The 15350-nt window shown below is 39.9% G+C and overlaps 1 protein-coding gene across 3 annotated transcripts in view; it reads left to right on the forward strand.

The window, feature by feature from the left end:
• The first annotated feature begins 4574 nt into the window (after positions 1 to 4574).
• Positions 4575 to 15350, forward strand: part of PPARG (peroxisome proliferator activated receptor gamma) — a 117251-nt gene continuing 106475 nt past the window's right edge. The window contains exon 1 of one of the 3 annotated variants that reach the window (XM_032458996.1): positions 4575 to 4641. The gene's annotated coding sequence lies outside the window, so the exon portion shown is untranslated. Of the gene's footprint in view, positions 4642 to 4705; positions 4858 to 5745; positions 5850 to 15350 lie in introns of those variants that run through there. The other 2 variants (XM_032458995.1, XM_006180059.2) reach the window with 2 other exon arrangements.

A 15350-nucleotide genomic window follows, 5' to 3' on the forward strand; every position in this document is an offset into this window, starting at 1 on the left:
AACATTCTCATTGCTTCCACCTAGTTGATAAACATTTACTGAGTTCCTACTAGGAGCCTGACTTGGCACTTCCTTGTGTTATCTCACTGATGAGATTACGAGATTCTATTTCCATTTTATAGATGAGGAAACCAAGCCTCAGAGAGAGGCTCCTGCTCAAGGTCCCAGTGAGCAGAGATAAGCTCGGGCTCTCTGCATTCTACCAGTGCTTAATTACAACCAGAATCTTACAAGGAAAAGACAAACAGAAGGCAGGCTAACTTTCCTGTCCTGAAGACTCTCCCAGGCATTCCCCTTCTCCTGACATCCAGGATTCTGCTTCCTACTTCCTGATGCCTACAGGCCCGTCCGATTTGCAAAATACATCAAATTTAAGGGGGTAAAGTGGAGAAAAATTGATAAAGGGCCGAAAGCTCTTTTTTTGTGTTCCCTGAAAGTCAAAAGGATTTTTGAACATTTAAAAGATGTTTCCAAACCGTTAAAAGTTTAAACTTTAAACAGTCTAACGCAAAGCTACTGAAATTAACCAAATGGAATTTCTTTGGAATTAAATATCATTATAGGTGCTTACAAAGTATGAGAAATAAAATATTTTCAAAAACAAGGAATCATTTCTTCAATATTAAAGAAAAGTGTAATATGGAAGAAATGGCCTTAAAATTATGTCTCTTTCAATTCTTTCAAGTTATCTTAAAAGAGCTCTAAAATGGGGTATTAAGAAAAAAAATACAAATTTTGGTATATTCTTCATATTTTTTATTTTGAATCAATACATAGCTGTATTATATTGTAACATAAGGATCTGTATATAACCAAGTACTTACTTTTTCTTTTAAGTGGGTGAGGTAATTTTAGGTTTATTTATTTATTTATTCTTTTTTTTTTTTTTTCAAATAGAGGAACTGGGAATTGAACCCAGGACCTCATGCATGCTAGGCATGCACTCTACCACTGAGCTATACTCTTCCCCCACCCCAAGTATTTACTTTTAATAAAATAACCCAGCAAAATGTTTTCATATTTACAGCCAATCACTCAAAACAGAAATAGAATGCTAAGTTAAGCAGAGAGGTATCATGAAAGGATCAAGCAATTTGAAATCAGAAGAAATGGGTTATAAGCCTGGCTTTGGTACCTAAGACCTTTTAAAAAATGAGCAAGTCATTTGGTGAGGGACAGGACAAGAGAAGACCTAAACAGCAAGAGTAGGTGAAAAGGACCTTAATAACACTCAAAGTAAAATTGGGAGATTGCAGGCAAGTTTCATAACTAGATTTAAAAATCAAGTATGGGAACATAATAGAGTAATTCATAAAGTAGATGGATTTCTCTGTGTGTGTCTGTCTATGTGTGTGTCTGTGTGTGTTTTTAACCTACTCAACATGTTGAACTGGTTATAATTTTTTTAAATTTTAAACTAAGATCTTCTAAATCTCCTGAGAATTTATAATGTCTAGAGATTGATAAATGGTATCTCAGGTAAAGAGGAGGAGCAGTCAGAGCCATGACTGCACACAGCTTTTATAAATACATGACCCCCCCAACCATTGGATGACTGGAAATACAGCACATTAATTTTCACAAATTCAATCTGCAAATGGTTAAATGCTAATCGTTAAACAGCACTGTTAGTGCTGACAGTCTGTTTTGCCAGATGCCTGGAAAATGTTTTTTATCATTTAAAAAATTTCCCCTAAAAAGTAATATACCAGTATTTAAAAATACCTGAGATCTGTCAGTAGAGCTAGTTTAAGTAGAGCTGGAGTAAAATGGAATGAACTCAGGGAAGGCCAACTCCCACTGCTAGACCTGCACTTCCTTCCTAATATAATAAACATAGTATGCAATTACAAACCTGGGAGCAAAGTCCCCCGGGTGGGAGAAAAGCAAATATGTCTGCAGATCTCAAATGAGATAAAAACTGAGCATTAACTGCAAAAACAAACAAACAAACAAAAAACACAGGTTCCCCAGGCCCACACATCAATATTTGGAAGAAGTCCTTGTAGTTGGGGAAAACTGGAAGAGGCACAGTCTTTTATGTCTAGAAACTACAAGTGGGTTCAACTGCATGTGTGCACTGCTGCAGGGTGGAGACCACATGCTGTTTATCAAATTAGCCCCGGTACTTAGCAGAAGGCCTGGCACAAAATAAGCACTCAATACAACTCTGTGGAATGAAAGAATTCTGCAAGTGTAGTATATACAGTATTTTCCCAACTTTTAAAAGTGTGGCCCTACCGTAAGAAACACATCTTACACAATGAACACACATACTTACATAACACAGAAGTTATGACGCCAACACCTTCCTTAATTTTGGAGGTGCATTCTATAGTTTGTTTCCTTCTGTATAATTTGACTTACAAAAAATAGTTATGACCCACTAAATTGATTTTATAATCCACTAATGGATCAAGACCAGTAGTTTAAAGAACAGATTTATACTATTTCTGTTTATATTGCTTACCTTCTTACATTTATAGGCTTCACTATCGCTGACTTTTAAAAATTGTTTTGTGTTTTGTGGGAGAGGTAATTAGACTGATGGATGGACGGATGGAAGTCCTGGATTGAATCCAGGACCTCATGCTTCTTAAGTACACACTCTACCACTAAGCTATACCCTCCCCCTATAGTTCACTTTTTTAAATCACAAATTTTTTTTCTTATCTGGGAGGAAGTTTAAAAAAGTATTCAGATCAACTCTAGAGTGGTGCACAGTAACGAGTTCACTGTGGTGGAGCACTCTTTAGTCAATATTGTTGAATTATGGGTATTCCCCACCAAAAGCAGGTTGGCCCCACCTCACACCACACACAAGATTTAACTTCAACTGGATCACAGATCTAAATATAAGAGCTAAGCCTATCAATGTGTGGTTTCCAGAGGTGAGAGGTGGGAGGAGGGGGAGTTGAAGGAAGGTGGTCAAAAGGTATTTCCAGTTATAAAATAATTTGGGACTAGAGATAATGAATGTTCACTAAACTTGGGACAGTCATTTCATGATGAATGTCAGTCAAATCATTATGCTGTACACCTTAAAATTACACAGTGCTGTATGTCAATTACACCTCAGTAAAAATGGGAGAAGAAATAATTTAGAACCAGAGATGTAATATACAGCATGATGGCTATAGTTAACACTGCCCTATGACATACAGAAAGTTACTAAGAGACTAAAACCAAAGCGTTCTCATCACAAGGAGAAAAATTTTCTCTTTACTGTATCTATATGAGATAATGGATGCTAACTAAACCTACTGTGCTCATTGTTTCACAGTACGCGTAAATCAAGTCGCATGCTGTGCACTTTAAACTTACACAGTACAGCACATCGATTACTTCTCAATAAAACTTAAGAAAAGAACCTGTCAAAGAACTAAAAACCATTGAATTGTATATTTAACATGTATGGAACTTAAATTTTAGATTTTGTAAACTATACTTCAGTGAAGCTATTTAATAATAATTTTTAAAAAAGCAGACTGGGATTCTGGGGTGCTCTGGAAGTAGGCTGCATGCAGGACTTCTGTGCCCGGATGTAGAAAGCTGAGCCCTGTCAATCTGAAATGGCAGGTGAAGGAATGCGTGTTTCAATGGTCTATAAAATGGTCTTCTTTGAAGTCCTTATATAGCTTTGGCTCTTAACTTCTTATTGTAGGGGACGAGTGGAGTACCTGAATCTCTGAAGCTTCCCTGAGGTGATAACTGTCCTCATAATATTTTACTTTGAACTACAAATCAGGACCATCTGCATTAGAGGAAAAAAACTAGCCACGCGCAGCAAATGAAGACGCTAAAGGACTGGAGAGCATCGTGGGCTGGTAACTGACAAGCGTCTTTATTCAGCTTTGCCTCCCCCAGGAGGGCCAGGCCTGGAGCAGGATGTTCAGTCATTGAGACTGAAAAAAAGGCAAGAAAAGTAAGGCCTTCAGTCCAGAAGACCAGACACTTTCCGGTTGGGCATCTATGGAACCCCTCTGAGCCGGTCAGGATAAAGGGAGCAGCAGGAGCCGAAGCTGTCTGGAGTCCGCCAAGTCCATGCACCGGGGCAGCACATCCCCAAACTGCCCGTCAAACGCCGCAACTTGAGCGTCCCGCGCCCCGCCCCGCCCCCACCCGACGTGTCCGCGTCCCTCAGCGTAAGAAACACAGCTGAAGAATTTTTTAAGTTCTGTCAATGAGTTTGAATACTTAAATTTTTTACAACTAAAACTTTGTCACTTTAAGTGACTCATGAATACCCGTGTGAAGTACAAATGTGAAAGGGGGGCGCTGAAAGTGTGCCGTGCCATCGGGTATGGAATAAAAACCAGGTGTCCTAAATATGCTTTAATTTCTTTCTTTTCTTTTTCTTCTTCCTTCCTTTCTTTTTTTTTTTTTTTAAGAAAGTCATTGAAAAGAAATTGAAAATTAAGCCAGACCCGCGGACCTCTGCGCGAAAGCGACACACGCGGGCCTGGGGAGGGCGGGCGGCTCCGGAATCCCACACCTCGGCTCTCCCCGACGTGACCGTGGGCATCTTTCTGGGCTCCGGCCGGTCCCTCCTGAGTAAAATGGGACCATTTCTGGGCCGCCTCCCAGCGGTGGTTGTGAGGAACAAGCGAGGCCAGGCGCAGAGTAGGCGCTCCAGAGAAGGTGGGCCCGGCGGGCAGGGGTCCTACTGTGCGCAGGGCGGCGGCGCCCAGGCCGCTCCCCGCCCCCGCGCCCCCGCCCCCGCCCCCGGCCCGGCCCGGCTTGGCCCGGCCGCTGCAGGCGGGGCCGACCGCACTCGGAGCCCGGGCCGGAGCAGCCGCCTGGAGCGCTCGGGTCGGCCGCCCGGACACCGGAGCGGGGCGCCAGGCACCGCCGCAGGTCAGAGTCGGGCTGCCCGCGGCGCTCGGGGCAGCGGCCCCCGGGGCGGGGGCGCGGGCCCGTGTGAGGAGGGGGCGCGCCGAGGGGCCCGGGGCCGCGGAGGGTCGGGCGGAAGGACGCGGGCTGAGGCGCGCTCACAGGAGCCGGGCCGAAGCGGTCTCGGGCTGAGGGGCCTGGGGAGGAGGGGTCGCGGTCCGAGGGCACCGGGGTGACAGGTCGCCGCCGAGGGGCGCGCCCTGAGGAGACGTCCCGGCGCAGAGCGAGCAAACCGGGCGGCGAGGGGCACCGGCCGCGGTGTGACGGGCGGCGGTCCGCACCCGGGGACGCGAGCCCGTGCGCCCCGGGCGGCCGGGGCCGAACCCCTCGGCGCGCGCCTGCCTCGGGTCCGACAGCACGGGGGTCCCTGAACCCGGCGGAGGTGCGCGGGCGTCCGAGAGACCCCGTGCGGGTGCGTCCGGCGGCCCCGGAGTCCGGCTGGGTCTCCGGCACCCGCGGGGTGACCACTATGGGGTTGTGGTGACAGAAGCCTGGGGGCGCACTGTGGGTCCCCCAGCCCCGGTGCCCTTAAGCACCGTGCTGGCCCTGAGCCGAGTGGAGAGGCTGGGGATGTGGCCTGGCTTCCCCCGGTGGCCGGGGATGGAGAGCGCGGCCCCCTCCCTCCCCCGCGGTGGTTGGGAAGGTGGCCTGAGCGCGCTGTCTCCTACACGTGCCCGGCTCACCTGCCGCTCGTTGGAGCCTAACTAGGGTAGGTAGGGGTAGGCAGCTTCACCGAAGTCACTGGTCCCTCCGTGTAGGGGGTGGAAACTGGGTGTGTAGTTGTGGTACTTTCTGCCTTGGTATTTGGGGAGGAGCCTAAGTAAGGAGGCAGAAACTGGGAGTAACCTATCTGCTGCTTTTATATAAGGTCAGTTGTTAGGTAAAGAAGGGGCCTTTACCTCTGCTGGAGATCAGAAGGCTGCGTTTCTAAATTCTCCTGAGCTCCCACTGCTTAGGTGAGTCGACTTACTGTAATTGCATTTTGCTGAAATGTGTTGGTGATGCGTCCAGAATTTGCAAGGTGATGATCCTGATGGTCATGATGATGATATTACGTACGTCGTTTTAAAATTCTATGGTGCAGTTGTTTTACTGTAAGACTCCAGTTCACTTGAGTCTTAAAATAATGGCTGGGAAAATAGTGTCAATTGTTTTAGGAGAAATAAAGTCTAAAATTAGTATTCTGTCATGAGAAAGCTAAAGGTTTTTCTTCTTTTCCTTTCAAGACTGGGGACAGAATGTAAAATTGATTTGTAGAAATTATCGTCCGAAAACAAAACCAGGCAAGATGGTTAACTGAGTTGTCTGAAACCTGTTGCTGGAGAAACTCGATTTTGAAGTCCATTGTCTTAATGTCAACTGTTTTTGTCATCCATGAAACAAATTGTAACTGGAGTTATTGGGAGAGCAATGACTAAACACCCTTTAGAAGGACCTGGGCAGATCTTGGACAGATCCCAGGTATTCCTGTCCGTACCTAAGTGATCATTCGCTACTGAAAACAGGACCTCTTGATGGTCTAGATGATTCAGAAAACCCTTCAGGGGTAGAGACTGACATAGACACTCACTGTGGCTTCTCTCTTAAAGAAACACCTTCCACTCCTATGAAAGTTCTATAGAAAACACGCATAGATGTTACCAGGTAGCTTTTGGAGTGATATTTCAAAAGGTCTTGTTCAAGTTTGAAAACAGATTTTGTGTTGTCTAGTTTAAATCTGATTCACTCTGAAGTTAATACAGTACCATAATATTCTTTAATATACAAAATTTTAAAATGAACGATGTTAGCCAAAAAGTGAAATTTCTTACAAAACTATTTTTTCTTACTGTGTACTTCCCATAATTCTCCTTTATTTAAACTATAATGCTATTTGATATTTCACTTGCTGATAATTATGTCTTAAATTTAAAGATCTTAGAATCAACTAGTGACTAACCGCTCAATCTTTTGCAAATCACTGGAAGGAAAAAAAAAACCTGGTGATTTATTTTTTAAGTCAAAACTTTTTCGTATTTAAACATTTGTTTCTGGCTTTTACAATAACTACTATGAAAACATGGCATCGGTGAAGTGTAAAGGTTTGGAGAATTTTGAGGCTAAGCTTTTTGAGTGCTATTTTTTCATTCTGTTAAATTTTAAAATATATGTAATTTTTTTTTTTAATTTAAAATGTCCACCAGCATCATATTCTTTATTAAACTTCCTTGAAAATATTTTTGCAATTGGGATTTTTAATAATTAAATACTATTTTCTTTGACGGCACTAGTTTCCTTAATGTTCTTTTTTTGTATATTTTTCAAGACTACATTTTAAAAATGGATAAATTATAATTTTTTTAAAAATCAGTGTTAATTCCAAAATCCCTATGACTTTAAAATTGCATTATCCCTGTGTATTAAAATTTATACAGGAAAAAAGTGTGACTTTAGAATTATGCATTAGAAATACATTAGTGATTGCAGTTAATTTCTCTTAATTATTAAGTCATATGAGTATAAACAAATACTAATTTTCTCTCTTCTGTAATTCTCTGAAAATAAGGATGTTTGCCATTGACCCTAATTATCAAGATAATTATGTGTGCGAAAGCTATGTGAATGGCACTGCTGTGAAAACATACACAAGTATTAATAATACATTTCATTTAGTTTTCAAATTGTGAAATGGTTGTCAAATACAGGAGATTTTCATGAAGTAGAAGAAAATGTTGAAAGAATACTTCACAAATGTTTTATTTATCCTAGTCTGTTATATTTGCTTTTTTTTTTTATAGGATCTATATATGTCCATTGGGTAGAATAGAAAATGTTGGTCATTCTAATTTGTGAGTGTTCTTCTGCTGAATTCACTGTCACTTGAACTTGGAAATATAATAATGTCAGAAGGTGTGGCAAATGTCCTGGAAGAAGTTTTGGGTCTCATAGGATTCCGCTAAATAAACTGGAGTTGGGGAGGAGTTTTTTTGACTCACTAATGGAGAAAACTTGATATGTCACCAGTCTATAGGCGTCAACATACACCCCCTGCACCTCATAATTGTTAAACTGAATTTTTAACTTGCTTTTCTTATTTTTCCTAGCAGATCTCCACATCAGGGTAGTTGACCTCCTGAGCTGTTCCTTTCTCTCTCTTAAGGCCTAAAAGCAATAGAAAGGGCAGTGATTTTTTTTAAAATGCTTACAAAGGTCCTTTGAAACTAATGTAGTTGACTCCACAAAAGTACAGTGAGATCTGTGAATAACCACCTTGCAAGCGTAGACAGCCCCGGCGTCTTACGTCGTAGACTTCAGTTAGCTCCGTGGTCATCTAGGTGACACTTTTAAATTGAAGATTATTTGTAATCTTCCTGGGTTTTCTTGTTTGCTATTTTGTATTTCATCACAATACAGAGATAGATTTGAGGGAGTTATATGGCCTACCTTTTGAAGCACATTTAATAAAAATGTCATGTTTTAACTTTTATTTACCTAAAATACTTCAGTAGGCGCTTGGAAGGAAATCAGCTCAAATACAATAGATCATATATTGGGGGAAAACCTTTGGGGATGTTAAGACTACAACTATCACCAATAATGGTATATACTTAAATTATTTTTTTTATTTAAAGAAACAGGTTTATATATTCTTAATATTTTTCTTCAGCATTCAACACACATCTATATTTTAATAATGAATATTTAATTCAGAATGTGAATCTTAATATTTTTGACCGTAATAATTATTGTAGCGGGGCAAGTCACTTATCCTTTCTAACTCTCCATTTCCTCATCAATGAAATGGGAAAATAATTGCCATTATTATTCTGGGCTTTCTTTCTTTCTTGTGTGATTGTAAGACGTTATCAGCAAACCTGTGTATCTTAAATGATACGACCTTGGCACTGGATTTAATTGAGCTAACTCTTTTGCACATATAGATAGTTCACCCTAGCACTAATTTTGAGAAGATTGTTAAGGATGAACTGAAGATAATGCTTGCCATGTAGTGATCGATTTATAAACTGTTTCTGAAATGAAATATTTCATCATTATTCAATTTAAAATTGTATATTCTATTCTTTGGTGACTTCAGACAAAAATAAGCCTAAGAATTACTTTTGTTTTATTGATAATGTCTGTGTGTGTCCTGTGTAGACATAGTATGTATCTTTTTGTGTCAGTTTTTATTTCTGATGAGTCCAGAAGGCTCAGCTTGTGCTTTTATTTGATGAAGTTCTAGTCTTTACATATTTTTATGGTACACTCTGTGAGTACTTAATGTATGTTTGTTTTATAGTGAGGTCCTTCAGATCAAAAGATGGTTTAATATCACAGCCTTAAAGGCTAAAGAGTGTGCGTGTCATAAAAATTGGGTCTCTTTTTAAGAAGCTGTGGCAAAAATTGGCTTTTAGTGGTTTGAAAAGTGAACATGCCTCCTAGGAACCCACCCATTTACTCGTAGGGATGCACTGGAAAAGCATATAATTAACTGTACATCATGCCAGTGATAAATTTGAAGTTCTCCTTATGGATTGTTAAAAATATATTTTACTGTTAAATGTCTCCTGTGCAAGAAAGGAAGGGACTCGGTTCCAGGCCCAAATCCCCACTCTGTTCCTGGAGTTCGCATCTGTCTAATCCCAGTAGGGGCATAACTAAAGGGATGGGGGCACGGAGGGCCAGTGCCTGTGGATAGCGCTCTGTTCTTCTGTGGCTCCCTGCCTGCGGGAGGGGAGTGGGGCGCAGCCCTGACTCCCGTGGTCTTAATGGTACAGTTTGGGCTTTCTCAGACCTGTTGCTGCACCTCCAGCTCTTCTGGTGACCAGGCCATTCTCAACTGGAAAACTTTTTTTGGGACGAGGTGCAGTGAGGTTCCTTTCCCTACTGCGATATCACAGATAAAAAGGAAAGGCAGGAAGCCATCCCTTCATGCACCATGAATCATTTAAAATAGAGATTTAAACCTTTACACTGAGGATTTACACTAGATCCTATGGTAGTTTAGTTCCATTTGATTCAGTATCTTGTTTAGGAACCATTTTTATTCTACTTCATTCGTTTTTAGAAAATAAATTCATTGCTGATTTTAACTGATTAAAGAAAAAAACACTAATTTGTAGGCTCATCTAGGAGAATTATAATATGCGGATAAGACTTTTTGAGACCGATTTCCTGACCTTCTGGGAAGAGTTCAGATTAGCATAAACCTGGGGCAAGAGATAAGGAGAAGGTAGGTAGGAGGGAGACAGAAAAGTAGGGAAATACCCTGAGTGGGCGTGTAAGAGGTCTGTGTGCGCTCACCTCCCACACTCAGCAGATTGCACAGTAACTGAATCAAAGGATTGGTTTCTAAGAATTTACCCTGCCCCTCAGTGACATCATAGACTTTTAGGATAACTTTAAATTCTGAAGTTGCCACTTAGCACTGCTAATCTCTCGGGCTCTACATGTTAGTTGCTTCAGGAGAGAATCTGGGAAAGTGCATGGGAAGAAGACATTCTTTCCCTGTATGTTTCAGGAATAACTATTCCTTTATAGTGAAGGCAGTGAGGAAGCATAGCCATCAGGCTGCCAGGGCGCAATGATGAAGTGCTGGAAAGAACTCCTTAACCTGGACCCCACCCCACTGGCCTTCATTCCACCTCCAACACTGTTTGTGGCATTTGGACATTTGGAGTTCACTTTCAGAATGCCAGTATTTCCAGCAGGGTTCATTCTTGTAGATACCATCAGCGAAAATTGGAGAGGTTAGTTCCTGGTTTGCTTACTTACCTGAAAACAAGGCTTTTAAAGGATAGTGAACACACTTGGAGTTTGAAAAGGGAATCGGGAAAAGGAAAAATAAAATTAAAGTGATTCCTGTCCCTGATTCTCCATGAAACCAAATATGAAAGTAGCCACTTGAAATAGTGATAAGAAAGGATATACTTTCCTTTATGTGCTTGTATTTTCCTCTTAAAAATCAACACGTTATTCTTCCTAAACCATTTTCTTCCTTCAGAGAAAACAAGTTGTTATTCCTAAATGTCAGTTTATATAGGAAATCTTACCCAAATTAAGTTTAGGAGTTAGCCGTTGGTTACTGTAAGCAAATATGTGAATAATCCTCTCAGTGTGTTCATTTTCTCTGTCATGTTAGACACATTGTCTAGTCTCTTCACGAGTGGTTCCTCCAGACTTTTAAAGTAGCTTTCCAGTAGATGGAACAGAAGAAATCTTTCAATCACGTCATTAAAAAAAAATGCCAAAGATGTATAAATAATGCTCCATCCTTGCGCAGATCTACAGATCATAACATTTTATACATACTTTCTTTTTTTCTTTTTTTTTTCTTTTTTGCCAACAATAGTTATGGGAAGCCAGTGTATCTCTGATGGAAATAGAAGCTAAGTGGCCACCTCGAAAGCAAGTTCATTAATTCTGTGTATCAGCTCATAGTGGTGTTTAACAGCTAAGTGTGGGCCACTCTCATGCACATGACTAAGCATATTGTTTACTTATCATTCACTTTTCCCCAGCGTTGCTGAATCCTGAATCTAAATCGGAGAATCCCCAAGCCTGACCTTATTCAGTGGTGGTCTTTTCTGTCAGTTGATAATTACCTGGTGTTTGTAAACCAGTTTTTGATTGCATATGGAAAAGTACTTACACAAGTTCTTTCTCTTTTTTTTTTATGGTGGATAGAGTTATAAAAGGGAACAAACGTTTGAATAGTGTGTATATAAATGAAGATACTGTAACAGATTATTTGCATATGTTAATAAAATCCAGAAGAGTGAAAAAAACACCCAGGCATGTGCCAATGTGGGATTACTACATGTTTTCCTAAAGCATTTGGAACTAATTAGAAACATCCTGGCTTTATTTAAAGGCAATATGATATATTTTGAAACTTTGTTTTCAACAAGGTCCAAGTTTGTTGACTTTTAGGACTAGAGCAGTATGGTGTCTACAAAAATATACATTATTAATTTCTTAAAGCAGGTACTGACTAGTCTTATTCGTCTATTTCCAGCACATGGCACAGTACATATTAGGTACTTGATAAATGTTTTTAAAAGAACAAAGACATAGTCTAAGATAATGATTCTCCAAGTGTGGTCCTTGGACCGGCAGCATCAGCCTCAGCTGGGAACTTGGTAGAAATGCAGATTCTCAGGCATGACCCCCAGACCTACTGAATCCGAGACCCTGGAGATGGGGCTTAGGGAGCTTTTAAAAATCTCTCCCGGGGATTCTCATGTATACTATTCGGGAACCTCTCACCTAAGATGATTCATGCATCCATTCTGAGAGCCTGGAGCCCCATGGTCAGCGCAGTGAGTTTGGATTATTTTGGGTGGGCCTTACTCTTGCCTGCAGTGAAGTTCCTTGCCGTGTTCCCCCCATTGGTAGAATCTCTTGGGACCATCCTGTAAAATTACCTCTATCTGTTTGGGATTTTATTACTTAGAGAAGCTCGATCTTGTTGTCAATAAGCTTGTGTCAAAAGAGGCTACCTGGCTTCCTTCTTAGTCTGAGCATCAGTGGTTCTTCTTACCTTAGATTGGTTGCCTCAGTCTCCACATTCACAGACTACAGCTTCAAAGACTGGATTTTATAAAATCACCAAGGATGGTGGACTCACATTAAACAGACTTACAAGATCTGGATTTGTAAGTTCCAGTCTACTGACAGTAGAAAATACACCATTCCTTGTGATTATTGATTAAAAGTTTTTTTTTTTAATTCTAAAATCCTATGATTCAGGAATTGAAGAAACTTGTACTCATATATAACTGATGTCACCGTGACTTAGTTTAGCATGCTAAAAAAGCAATTGGGCAATATATTGCACACTCTGATACTACACCCCAACTTCTGAGATTTTTTTTTCCCCAAAGATATGGAGAATATAGGACAAGCCATATACACAAAGACTTTCATAAAAATACTGTTACAGGACCCAGTATTTGGAAATAACTATTAACAACAGGGGAATGGTTAAGTAAAGTAAGGCGTAATTATTAGGTGGAATGTTATCTAATTACCACTGACAATTTAGAAAACTATAGCAAATCTGAAAATAGTAAATTTAAAAAAGTAGCACAGAAAATGTATATGCACTATTGATTGCAACCTTATACAAACATATGTATATGAAATCCGGAAGGGAATATGCAGAAATTATGACAGTTATATTAAAATAGTGAGGCTGTGGAGGGCTTTTTGCTTGTTTTTTTTACTTTTCTCCCTTTTCCAAAGTTTAGCCAGTGATATAAGATTACTTCCATAATTAAAAGCCTACATTTTTGCTTTTTTGGTGTCTGTCTGTGACCCTGATCAGTGAAGATCAAGCAAAGAGTAAATGAAATGTTGAGAACCCTCGAGCTATTTTATTTCTTTGAAGCCATTGGAGATGATGGGGGATATAACATGAATTCTTTTCTGTTATACCTGGTTTTCTTTCTTTTTTTAAAAAAAGTTTACTTTTTTAATTGAAGTATAGTCAGTTTACAGCATTGTGTCAATTTCTGGTGTACAGGACAGTGCTCCAGTCATACATGAATGTACATAGATTTATTTTCATATTATTTCACACTTAATTTTATTTCACATCTTGGGCTTTTCTGTACTCTGCTTGACTAGCCTCTGTTTGAGGAAAAGATTGTCTGTTACAGCTTCTTAGTTTTCTCAGCTGTATGTGAGGTTTGATTTTGGGCCTGTGCTCTGTTTGATCTTTTGCATGCATCAGCGAACAGAGCTTTTTGACAATAGTTTCCAGATTTATTTTATTTTAAAGTCACCGCATTTGAAAAATTTTTCTAAAAAATATGTATGCTTGTTTTTTTTTTTTCTAAAATTAAATAACCTCATGATAGAGTTACTTGTTTACCAACTCTTGACAGAATGCTGTAACCATAAGTAGCTGATGAAGGTAAACGTCTACCACAGATGGTTATTGAGACCTTGGTGCAATTTGTGATAATAATTTTTAAAACAACAGAAGCTTTAGAATAGCAAGTGAGTAGAGGTTTCCCAAAATCTTGTCAGACCTTGGAGTGAACACTATGAAAGATACATATACATGTATATGTATATATACACACACAGCGATATATTTATATGCATACCACACACACACAGTGCAGTACCTTTTGAATTAATTCATTTTTCCTTTTTTTCTGTTGCATTGTTCTAGAAATCCCAAAGGGAGAATTAAGTAGTTTTGCCTTTGACCCAGATTACAGGTTACATTTTTCTTGTCACTTTTTTTGGAACTTCTTTTGAGAAATTTCTATCAGCCTGATGTGTTTAGCCTTTATCTAAATGAAAACAGTGTTTTTAAAGCTTTTTAGCAATTTTAGGGGGAGGGTGTAGCTCGGGGTAGAGCACACGCCAAGCATGCGCGAGGTCCTGGGTTCAGTCCCCAGCACAGCCATTAAAATAAGTATAGAAATAAACTTAATTACCTTTAAAAAATTTTATATCAGGGATACTACGTATTTCTTTTCTCTTTCTGCTTCCCCCCGTTTCTGATGATTGAATCCTTAATACAGCCCAAGGCAAACCTCAGCTAACAAAACTCGGTTTACGGCTGTCCGAGTTTGTGGGTAACACAAACTTGGCGGTGATACATCCTATAGCAATCTCCTGAGAAGAAGCTTCTTTTTAATGAAGATTTAGTTATTCAACAAAAATCTGTTGAGCCCCTACTTTGTGCTAAGAGCCATTTTAGAGAAGAGATATAAAGCGATGAACAAGACAGACAACTTGCATCCCTCTGAAGTTCATGACTGTTGTTACCTAGATTAAACGGGGGCATTAGAGGGAGGGACGGTGACTAAGAGCAGGCAATAATCTAACCCTGCCTTGTGACTGGGGAACATTGCCAGGCCCGCCTGGAGTTGGGTGGCTGTCTTTGAGTTGGGCGTGAAGTAGGGAAAAACCTGACTAGTTTTCCTGAATCTCTTATAATTATATTATTTTAGGTTATTTGTATATAGTATATATATCACATATTATGTATAATGTATTTATTATATTACTTTTATTTCTCTCTCAGTAATAAAGTGTACTAGCAAAGGTAGGAATGCATCTTTTGTTAATAAGCTAGTTAAGTGTTCTTGAAAATCCAAATGACAAGGTGCTCATTCACTTCACAGGAGGGTTATTTATTTTATAATGTCCTAAAAATGGATATATTTAAGTGGTTAACTGTCCAAGTGAATTTAGTTCATACTTGTATTTACAAAAAAATTACACCTAACAAAAATATAAAACAAAGTTCACTGGGACAATCCCATAATATTTTGGGGGGGAGAGGGGGACAGTAATTAGGTTTGTTCATTTATTTATTTATTTATTTTTAGAGGACACACTGGAGATTGAACCCAGGACCTAATGCATTCTAAGCACACACTCTACCACTGAGCTATACCCTCACCCCCATTAATTTTTTTTAAAAAACATAACTTTTTTCCTGGGAAATGAAG

The sequence above is a fragment of the Camelus ferus genome, chromosome 17, assembly GCF_009834535.1.
Source record: "Camelus ferus isolate YT-003-E chromosome 17, BCGSAC_Cfer_1.0, whole genome shotgun sequence".
NCBI lineage: Eukaryota > Metazoa > Chordata > Mammalia > Artiodactyla > Camelidae > Camelus > Camelus ferus.